Source organism: Furipterus horrens, unplaced genomic scaffold, assembly GCF_987537825.1.
Source record: "Furipterus horrens unplaced genomic scaffold, mFurHor1.1.pri manual_scaffold_8, whole genome shotgun sequence".
Lineage (NCBI taxonomy): Eukaryota > Metazoa > Chordata > Mammalia > Chiroptera > Furipteridae > Furipterus > Furipterus horrens.
This window is the reverse complement of record NW_028327178.1, coordinates 92,213,315-92,222,667: the sequence shown is the minus strand read 5'-3', so window position 1 is coordinate 92,222,667 and position 9,353 is coordinate 92,213,315. Positions and strand designations below refer to the sequence as shown.

The 9,353-nt window shown below is 36.2% G+C and overlaps 1 protein-coding gene and 1 pseudogene across 11 annotated transcripts in view; one reads left to right on the top strand and one right to left on the bottom strand.

Moving 5' to 3' along the window:
* The window catches only part of NCOA6 (nuclear receptor coactivator 6), an 84,238-nt gene that overhangs the window by 2,334 nt on the left and 72,551 nt on the right, over positions 1-9,353 (top strand). The gene's annotated exons all lie outside the window — the stretch shown is intronic.
* LOC150003466 (large ribosomal subunit protein uL24 pseudogene) lies at positions 3,612-4,048 on the bottom strand (annotated as a pseudogene).

The following is a 9,353-nucleotide window of genomic DNA, read 5'->3' as shown; positions in this document are numbered from 1 at the left end:
CCAGGGTAGAATTTATTTTCTTAGTCAAGTTCATGGATCCCCCTGAGTTCTGTACGTGAACTCGCGTCTATGAACCCCAGGTTAAGAAACCCTACTCCTACCGCAAAGTATGTCTTCTATTCAGCATACATTTATTGTGTGCTAAATATCAGCTACATGTTAAGAATTATGCTAAGCTTTGAGGAGTCAAAGGTCTTTAGGCCAGGATCTTTTCCCTTTGGCTATTCAGTTCCATGAGAGAAGTAGACATATAAGCAATGGTAAATGCCAAAGGAAAGTTATCAAAGGTTGTAAAGACACGAGTGGGCATGTCTCTGCTCTAGGAATCAGGGACAGTTTTGTGAAAGGATGACATATGACATGTGAAGGAGTTTTCCAGATGAAGAGTTGGCGAGAAGAGTATTCCAGGCAAAGTCATGCATTTTTAGGGATGGTAACTGAATGTGGCTGGAGCATTGTGTGTGTGTGAGAGAGATGTTAGAGGAGAATGGAGAATGAGACTGGGAAGGCTGATTGAAATCTGGTTGTGAAGGACCTTACTAAGGAGTTTGGACTGAATTCTTAGCTGATAGGAGGTATTCAGAGTCTTCAAGGAGGGAACTATATGATGAGATGTAATTTTTAGGGGATAAATTGATGTTTTCTAGAAGGAGCATAGACTGGAAAGCAGGAAAATAACAAGAGCTTGAAATAAGACAGAGACTTTGAACATTGAACAACATTAAAATTTTCTGATGTTGATAATTGGCATTGTGAGTGGTGAGAATTTTTTAGATTTCTAGTTTGGGATGGTGGCTGTCAAAGTGGTTAAACAGATGAAAGGAAAATGAGGTGACAGTTGTCACAGATAATAGGGGAAAAGATTTTTGGAGGGAAAGTAATAGACTTTTGGAAACCATTGCAAAGCTGTTGAATGTGTAGTTTTTGCTTCAGGAAATCAGAGGTGTCAGCAAACATAAAAGTCTGCGAAGCACAAGGGAAATAGTCCTAGAGTGTAGGAAAATCACAACTATCTATGGCAGGGGTCCGTCCACAAGCTATGGCCTGTAGGTCAAATCTGGCCTACCACCTATTTATGTAAAGTTTTATTGGAACATTGGCACACTTATTCATTAACATTGTCTTGGCTGCTTTCACACTACCAATGCAGAGTTGAGTGGTTGTGACAGAATATATAGCTTACAAAGCTGAAAATATTTACCATGTGGCCCTTAGCATAGACATTTGCTAGTCCCTGATCTGTGTGTCTGAAATTTGGGTGTTCAACATCTTTTTAGCCATCCAGTTTCTTTATGATGGAGAAAACCATTTTGGCTCTGTCATTCTGGCTGGATCCCCCATGCTCTGTGTACCAGCAGCATGACATAGACCCCTGAATATTTTATATTGGTCAATGATGCCAAGGTCTGCTGTTCTCAGTTCTGCTGTGTGGCAACTGTGGTAATACCAGGTTTTCACAGCTTAGACCATGCTGGGGCTTGTTTTACCATTTTTCTATTGGGTTGTCTTTTTCAGGATTTCTTTATATTTTTTTATTATTACTCTTTTGTTATATGTATTACAGGGACCATTTTCCATTTTGTTGTTAATCTTTTAAATCTCTTTACGTTGTCTTTTGTTAAAAAGACGTTCTGAATTTTAATAAAGTCAAGTTTACCAATCTTTTTCTCCCCCAATATTTTAAAATTATTCTTTATACTATCTTCTTGATAGTATACTATACTGATTTGTCTTTGATGTTTAGATCTCCAATCCCATCTGGAATCAACTCTTGTGTGTGGTGTGAGGTATGGTCCACTTTCATTTTTTCCCTATGTACAGTACAATCAATTGTCTCGCACCATTTATTGAATAACTTTTGTTTTCAAATTGTGAGTTCTTTTGGTGAACTCTGAGGTCCTAATTCCAGCTTTACTGCTTGCTAATTGTGTGACCTTGGTCATGTTGCCTCAGTTTCCCGATCTTTAAACTAGGATAATAGTATTTATCTCATAGGATTGTTGTGAAGATTGAGTTAGTTCATGTAACATGTAGAACAGTGTGGCACCAAGAAAATGCTTAATAATGTTACCTGTTATTTAGCATTATTGTTCCTTTCTGATTCCCAGCAATAAGCACAGAGGAGAGGCTTGGTATGCTCAACATAATTGTAGAGTTAGTTTGGTTTTCAGGCCAATACAGAAAGGTTGAGAGCTAGGCTAAGTGTTGCCGGAGATGCTTCCAGGCTGTCTTGGTTTCAGCTGCCACCTTGGACTGTTGGCTGAGATGGAAGTTTGCCCACCCCAACACTTACTTTACAGAGAACTTCTGCAGCAAAAGATGCAAACTAGCAGCCTGTGGTTGGATTTGACTTGCAGACACCTTTTGTTTGGCTCATACAATATATATTTTTAAGATTTTATTTATTTTTGGAGAGAGGGGAAGGGAGGGAGAAAGAGAGGGAGAAAAACATTGATTGGTGGCCTCTTACACACCCCCCAACTAGGGACCTGGCCCACAACCCTGACTGGGGAATTGGGAATCAAACCTACAACCTTTTGGTTCACAAGCTGGCATTCAGTCCACTGAGACACACCAGCTAGGATTCATACAATATTTTTAATGTCTTAAAAATGTATACAATTTCAGAGTTTCTGACTTATCTTGAAAAATTGGAAGATCTGTCAACACCAAACCCACATTCTCTCATAGCAGTAAAATAAAAGCTGAAACTTTCAGGTGAATATGTATTTCCTGGTTTTCTTTGTGGTCCTCACTACTCACTTGCTTTGCACATTTACTTTTATCACCCTGTAGGCATTTAATTTTCTGGTTCTTACTGAGATCTTAAGTATTATCTCTCATATCAATAAATGATATATTGGTATAGGATCAGGACAAAAATTGACAAGTGAGTTTGTGGGTAGGTAAAAACTAAAATATTTCTAAGGCTGACTCATACTTGATCATAATGAATAAAACGATCATTGAAATTAAAAAATGAGATGAAATTTAGTTCAAATCACTGAATATTTAGGCCTTTACTATGTGCTGGGTACTACATTAGAAATTACCAAATTGGTGATAGAAAATTAGCTGGTCAGCTTTATGAAATACTACAGAAGAATTCTTTTAATCTTGTGATGTAGAAATGTTTTCCAAGAGAGCAGTTAGATGAGGGAAAGGAAATAGAGGAATTCATTCATTTATCAAACATTATTGAGTCCTACCATGTACATTTGGCTGGAACTCTGTAGGATATGAAGATGGATCTAGCCAGGGTTTCAGAGTCATGTGGATTTTATGTAATGTGTGATGGACCCACGATATCAGAGAATCTACCTGAAAGAGCTACGTAGTCTTTGAGTGGATCCGCCAAGAATGATTAGGATCATAATACTTGGAGACAAGGCAGTGTTTTGCAGGCTGAGTGAAAGCATGATTGTAGAGAGGGGTGTTTGGGAGATAGTAAAGAATCCAGTTTGGCTGGGGAACAGGATTATAACAGGGCTGCTGTTGGAGTGAAGGCTGGAAGTGGAGATTGGACAACAACAGTAACAGTAATAGAAGCTTACAGTTTTCGTGTGTTTTTTTTTTTCATTTCAAGTTTTTAATGAAAGTTGTACAGAAGATTACATTATTCCTGCATCTTCTCAATTGTTTCTTCCTTGTATTTGCCCTTTTCCTTTCCTACTTGGCGCGATTTGGCTTTACGTTCAAGGATCTTTTTGCGGTCTTTGTCCAGTTTTAGTCTGGTAATCACCTTGCTGGGGTGAATGCCCATGTGAACAGTTGTACCATGAGCTTTCTCCCATTGTACTCGTTCAATGTAGATGACATATTTCTTTCTATAAACCTGGACTACTTTGCCAGTCTGCTGCCCTTTGTAATGTCCTTGTACAACCTGAACTTCATCATTCTTTCAGATGGGCATGGATCAAACATTGTACTTCTGTCTAAGCTCTTTGGAAAGAGAAGACATAATCTTCCTGCGAATGTGGGAAGGTGCATTGAAATGCCTTTAACGGTTCTTGCTCCGGTCAGGAGTCACAAAGGGATTGAACTTCATTTTGACCACTGGCACCTCAGCAATGGCCGCAAAAGGGAGAAGCTTACAGTTTTTGAATGCATACTATTTGCCAGATAGTGTGCCAAACATTTTATAGTAGTATTTCCTTTAAACCTCACAACAACCCTGTGAAATAGGCACCATTAAAAGAAATTTTTTTTTTACAGTTAAAGAGACTGAGGTACAGAGCTAACAATGTGATGAAGAAAGAGCTTGAGTCCAGGCAGTCCAAAGCTTTTCCTCCTAGTTTTTGTGTGCTATACAACTGAATCATGGAGGGCTTTGAATCCTTTCGTTTCCAAGCTAGGAAGTTTGGACTTAATTGACTGAGTAATGTGGAGTCATCATTAGTTTTTAGCCATGTGGTAACATAATTAAAGCTGTACATTAAGAAAGTAGGCTTGGTCATGAAGTGTAAGGAACAGCATGGGAAGAAAGGAGAGATATGGTATTAGTTTGCTCTCTTACTCCTAACTAGGTTGGGTGCTCCTTGAGGGCTAGACCTGTGTTTGTCTGTTTCTGCCTCCCTCCCTGTGGCCCCAATGTTTACCTAGTGTGTTATCTTGCACATTAATTTATTTTTACAAATTTAATCTTTTGTATCTCACCTTATTCTAAAAAGACAAAGTGGCTTCCCAGAAGCTCAATAAACATTTGCTGAGTTAATTAATAAACGAATAGAGGTATGTATAAATATAAACATAAAGGGGGTACTATGACTTTGTTGGAGTAATGCAGCCCTAGAATTTGGTGATAAGCTATATTTTATATATAAACCCTATAAAGCAAAAACCAGAACCAACGTCTTTTGTGAAGAATTGTATGCTCTATGTCAGTTAGACTATTAATGATCAATTAATATTAACTGTCAGTTAAAAAGCTGAACTCATAGAAATAGAGAATAGAATGGTGGTTGCTGGGGGCTAGGAGGTAGGGAAAATGAGATGTTGGTCAAAGGGTACAAACTTACAGTTATAAGATGAATAAGTTCTGGGGATTTAATGTACAGCATGGTGACTAGAGCTAACAATAATGTATTATATAGTTGAAAGTTGTTAAGAGAGTGGATCTTAAATGTTCTCAATACACACAAAAAATGGTAATTATGTGAGGTAGTAGATGTACTAACTAACCTTATTGTTATATTTGTTGTATATTTTTCAATATATGCTTCTATCCATCTTATACACCTTAATAGACATACAAAACTTATGTTCGTTATATCTCAATAAAGCTGGGAAAAAACGATGTCAATTAATGATCCTCAAATTCAGAGGGTATTTAATACTTCAAATAGGTATTTGGGTTTGTATTTAGCATTAAGCAGATGCAAATCTCCCCCCACCCTCACCCTCACCAAACACATGAGAAGGCAACAAAAGTTCTCATTAACCAACTCCTTTTCTGATATTGAGCCATTGACTATAGAACTAATATTAGTCCCATAGTACCACTTATATACATTTTCTAGAGACCAAACAGCAGCTGTCTCTCACAGGAAGAAATAATTGAAAATTTGTGAATCAAATTCCTGTTCTGGAATTTTACTGTGGGAAATTATTCATTAGAATAAGTCCCTTGCCATAATTTTAAATGTTATATGGAAGTTAGATTGTTTATTGTATAAAATACAGACTTAAAAAATTCAAACACTTGGAGAAATTCACAGACACTGTGGTTAACTACCAAATACCCAGTGAAAGTGGGAAGATAGGTAAACCAGCATCTGACTAGACTTAATAGAGACAGCTTAGTATACCCTAAATAATGGATTCATTAAACATCTTTCTTACTGTGAATATTAGTTAACAACAGTTTGTGCATACACATGCATGCATATATCAGTGTGAAATATACTGATATAACTAATATAAGTAAAGTTGAATCTAGGAATGCTTCCTAAAGAAAATGAGTTCTTTTAGGTTGTATTATTCTTCAGTGTATGAGGAGAAGACTCATTCAGAAGCACTGAGATTAGAACAAGTGTGAAGAAGAATTTGATTAGTATGGTCAGTATATGTTGATTGGCTGCCAGCATTGAAAGATGTATGTAGTTGATGACTGATTAGTTCCTGCCTTCCAGTAAACTCATTCATCTGGGGAAATGATGTGAACGTAAATAAAAAGAACGGAAAGCATGGTTTAAATGAGATAGTAATTGCTATGGGAATTCAGAAGACAGAGAGAGTGCACACTTCAACTTGGAGGATCAGGGAAGGCTTCATGGAATAGATGGTGTATTCCTTTTCCAGGTGTAGTTACAAACTAGGTGATGTAAAACAAAAATTTATGTGGGGGAAGGGGGTGGGTGGAGGTGGAAGGGAAGATAAATCGTGATGGAAAAATTTAAATTAAAAAAAATTATTTTGTGACAGTTTTTGACACTTGAACCTGAATTCAGGGTGTCAGCAGGGCCATGTTCCCTCTGAGACTTTGAGTAGAATCCTTCCTTTCCTCTTATTTTCCATTAGTTCTTGGTGTTTCCTGGTTTGCAGCTGCATTATTTCACTCTCTGCCTGTGTTGCCACATGACATTCTCCCTATATGTCTCTAAATATCCCTTTTCTTATAGGGATACTAGTCATCATGGATTAAGGGCCTATCCTACTCCAATATGGCCTCCTCTTCATTAATTACATCTGTAGCTACCCTATTTCCAAATCAGGTCACATTCTGTGGTCCTAGGGGATTAAGATTTATGTTAACATATCTTTTAGGGGAACACAAGTCAACTAATAACAGGTGATGTGATAAAGAGGTATTAAATTAAAATTTACTAAATAGGCCCAGGTGGCTCAGTTGGTTGGAACATTGTCCCATACACCAAAAGGTTTCAGGTTCGATCCCAGTCAGGGTGCGTACAGAAGGCAACGGGTGATGTTTCTCTCTCACATCCATGTTCCTTTCTCTCTCTCCCCTCCTCCCTTTCTCTCTAAAATCAATAAAAATTTATCCTTGGGTGAGGATTTAAAAAAAAGATTTACTCAATACAAGAAAGGGTAAGATTGTAACAAGTTAAGGAGAGAGGAACCAAAGGGAATCATGTACATAGGAAAGTATAAGGAATGTTTAGGAAGTGAAACAGTGAGAAATGTGGTTTGCTGGTGGGTTGAAGAGTTGCAGGAAGATAAATCCAGAGTATTTTCTTGGGGCCCCAAACAGCAGATCTAGGACATTTGAATGGTTTTGAGCAAGTAGTGTGTGGGAGCAAGACAGGACTGTAGAATTTTGAAATGGTGGATAACTGATGCAAGCTTTGAAAACTAATTCAAACTTCAGGGAGATTTCTGTGATCAGGTGATCATGGTTGAGTAGACAACCTGAAGAAAAACATTGTTGATGATATAACACACCCAGCTTCCCTCATTTGTCCATGCTGGTAACTTTTCACCAGTCACAAATCCCTCTTATGAAAAAGTCAAAACCAAAAGTAAAACAACAAAAACACCATGACAACAAACTAAGGGTTTTAGTAGCCTCTTAGTCAGTCATCTATGGGCATTGAGATACATCAGCTTTTTAGGGTCTCTATTCTAAAGCCTCTTCATGGATTTCAGTAGTAGTAATCATGTTGCTCTTCATTTTCTTTTAACCTTTTCTTCAAAATCACCTCTTTTCCATCCTGTTTTTTACCTCTTGATTTTTTTCTGAACCCTTTTCAGTTTTTCCATATATTTTTAAAGCATCCGACTAATGGTAAGAATTGAGAAAGATTATGTACTGTATAAGCCAATGATACACTCTTTTTCTGTGTCCTTTTAATGATAGTGTACTTTTTGTCCACAATAGGACTGTATTCAAATTGTGAATACTCATTCAGATTGTGGTCAACAATAGTCCTGAGGTGCTTTTTCTTATTTGTGCCTATGCAGTTTTCCCTGATTCTTTATTTGCATTGTTCATATTTTTTCTGAGGACATATGTCCTCAGAAACTTTAAAAATTGTATTTAAATAATACAAATAAATACATAACTTCCTAGTCATTATTATATACATATAGTCTTTACAGTTTTAATTTGTATATTTTTATAGTCTTTTTCATTTGGCAATATATTCATTTACTTTTCCACTTGTCTATATAGTTATCATTTTTAATGGATATGTAATAACCAGAGTTTAAATACTCTGGTTATTTTGCATTTGGGTGATTGTCATTTTGTTTTTATTTTGGGTTTGCGATTCTAAATTATACTACTGTAACATCTCTATAACTTGTCCCCCAATTTTTTTTCTTAGCATATTTTCTCTAAAATGATTCAGTTAGGTCTAATTATATCACTTTTAGCCATATTGTCAAAGTATTCTTTAAAACACCTATCAGTTTATATTGCTGTTAGTCACTTGCTAATATTAGATTTTATATTTTTTTCTTCCAGTATAATAGTGGTACCTCACAGTTTTGTGAGGGTTTTGATGTTTTGGTTTTATTATAAAAATTTTAAACATACAGAAAAACACCCAGAAATAGTACAATGAACACTCTTTTATCCATCACCCATATTCAGCATGTTGCCATATGCTTAATAATATACTTGTTATGTTAAACCTTTTTAAAAAAATCCTCACCTGTGGATGTTTTATTGGTTTTAGAGAGAGAGGAAGGGAGAGAGAAGCACTGATGTGAGAGACACATCGATTGGTAGGACATTCTCTTGCATAATCACAGTACCATTAACACAACTACTGAGCCACACTTGCCAGGGCTTTTCTAGTTTCTTTAAAATAAAGTATTTCACTTGTAAAGAAGTGTCACGTAGGAGGTTTCCCTACTATTAAAAAGCTTTGGACATACTGTTGACTTGAACCTTAATTTTTCCATCTGTTCCTTGAGGGTATTGGACCAGATCATTGCCACGGTCTCTCTAGTTCTTACTCAGCTCAGATTCTTATCAAGTGATTTTTATGGAATTTTTAATTAGTTCCTAGATTGTAGGATTTGGTCAACTTTTCAATGTCATTTGTATATTTAGAGCATGGATTAAAAGACTGATGCTCCAAATGCATTATTATTTTTTAATTGTAGCTTTATGATTGAAAGAATATGGTGGTGTTTATAATTAGAACATGATGTATAAAGTAGTTTTTCTCTAAATTTTACTTTATCCACCTACTATGATGTCTAAATTGATGGGAAAAATCTCATTGGGTCTCTGGTTTTATTCTTTTGGTTTACAATGTGCATGATTAAATTATTAACTGTGTTAGGATGAGTGATAGTTTTAGGAATCTAAAATTTCATGTTCACTAATTTATCTTTTGTTTCTTATACTAATATGTCAGGATTGAAGTTTAAGAGTTAATTTT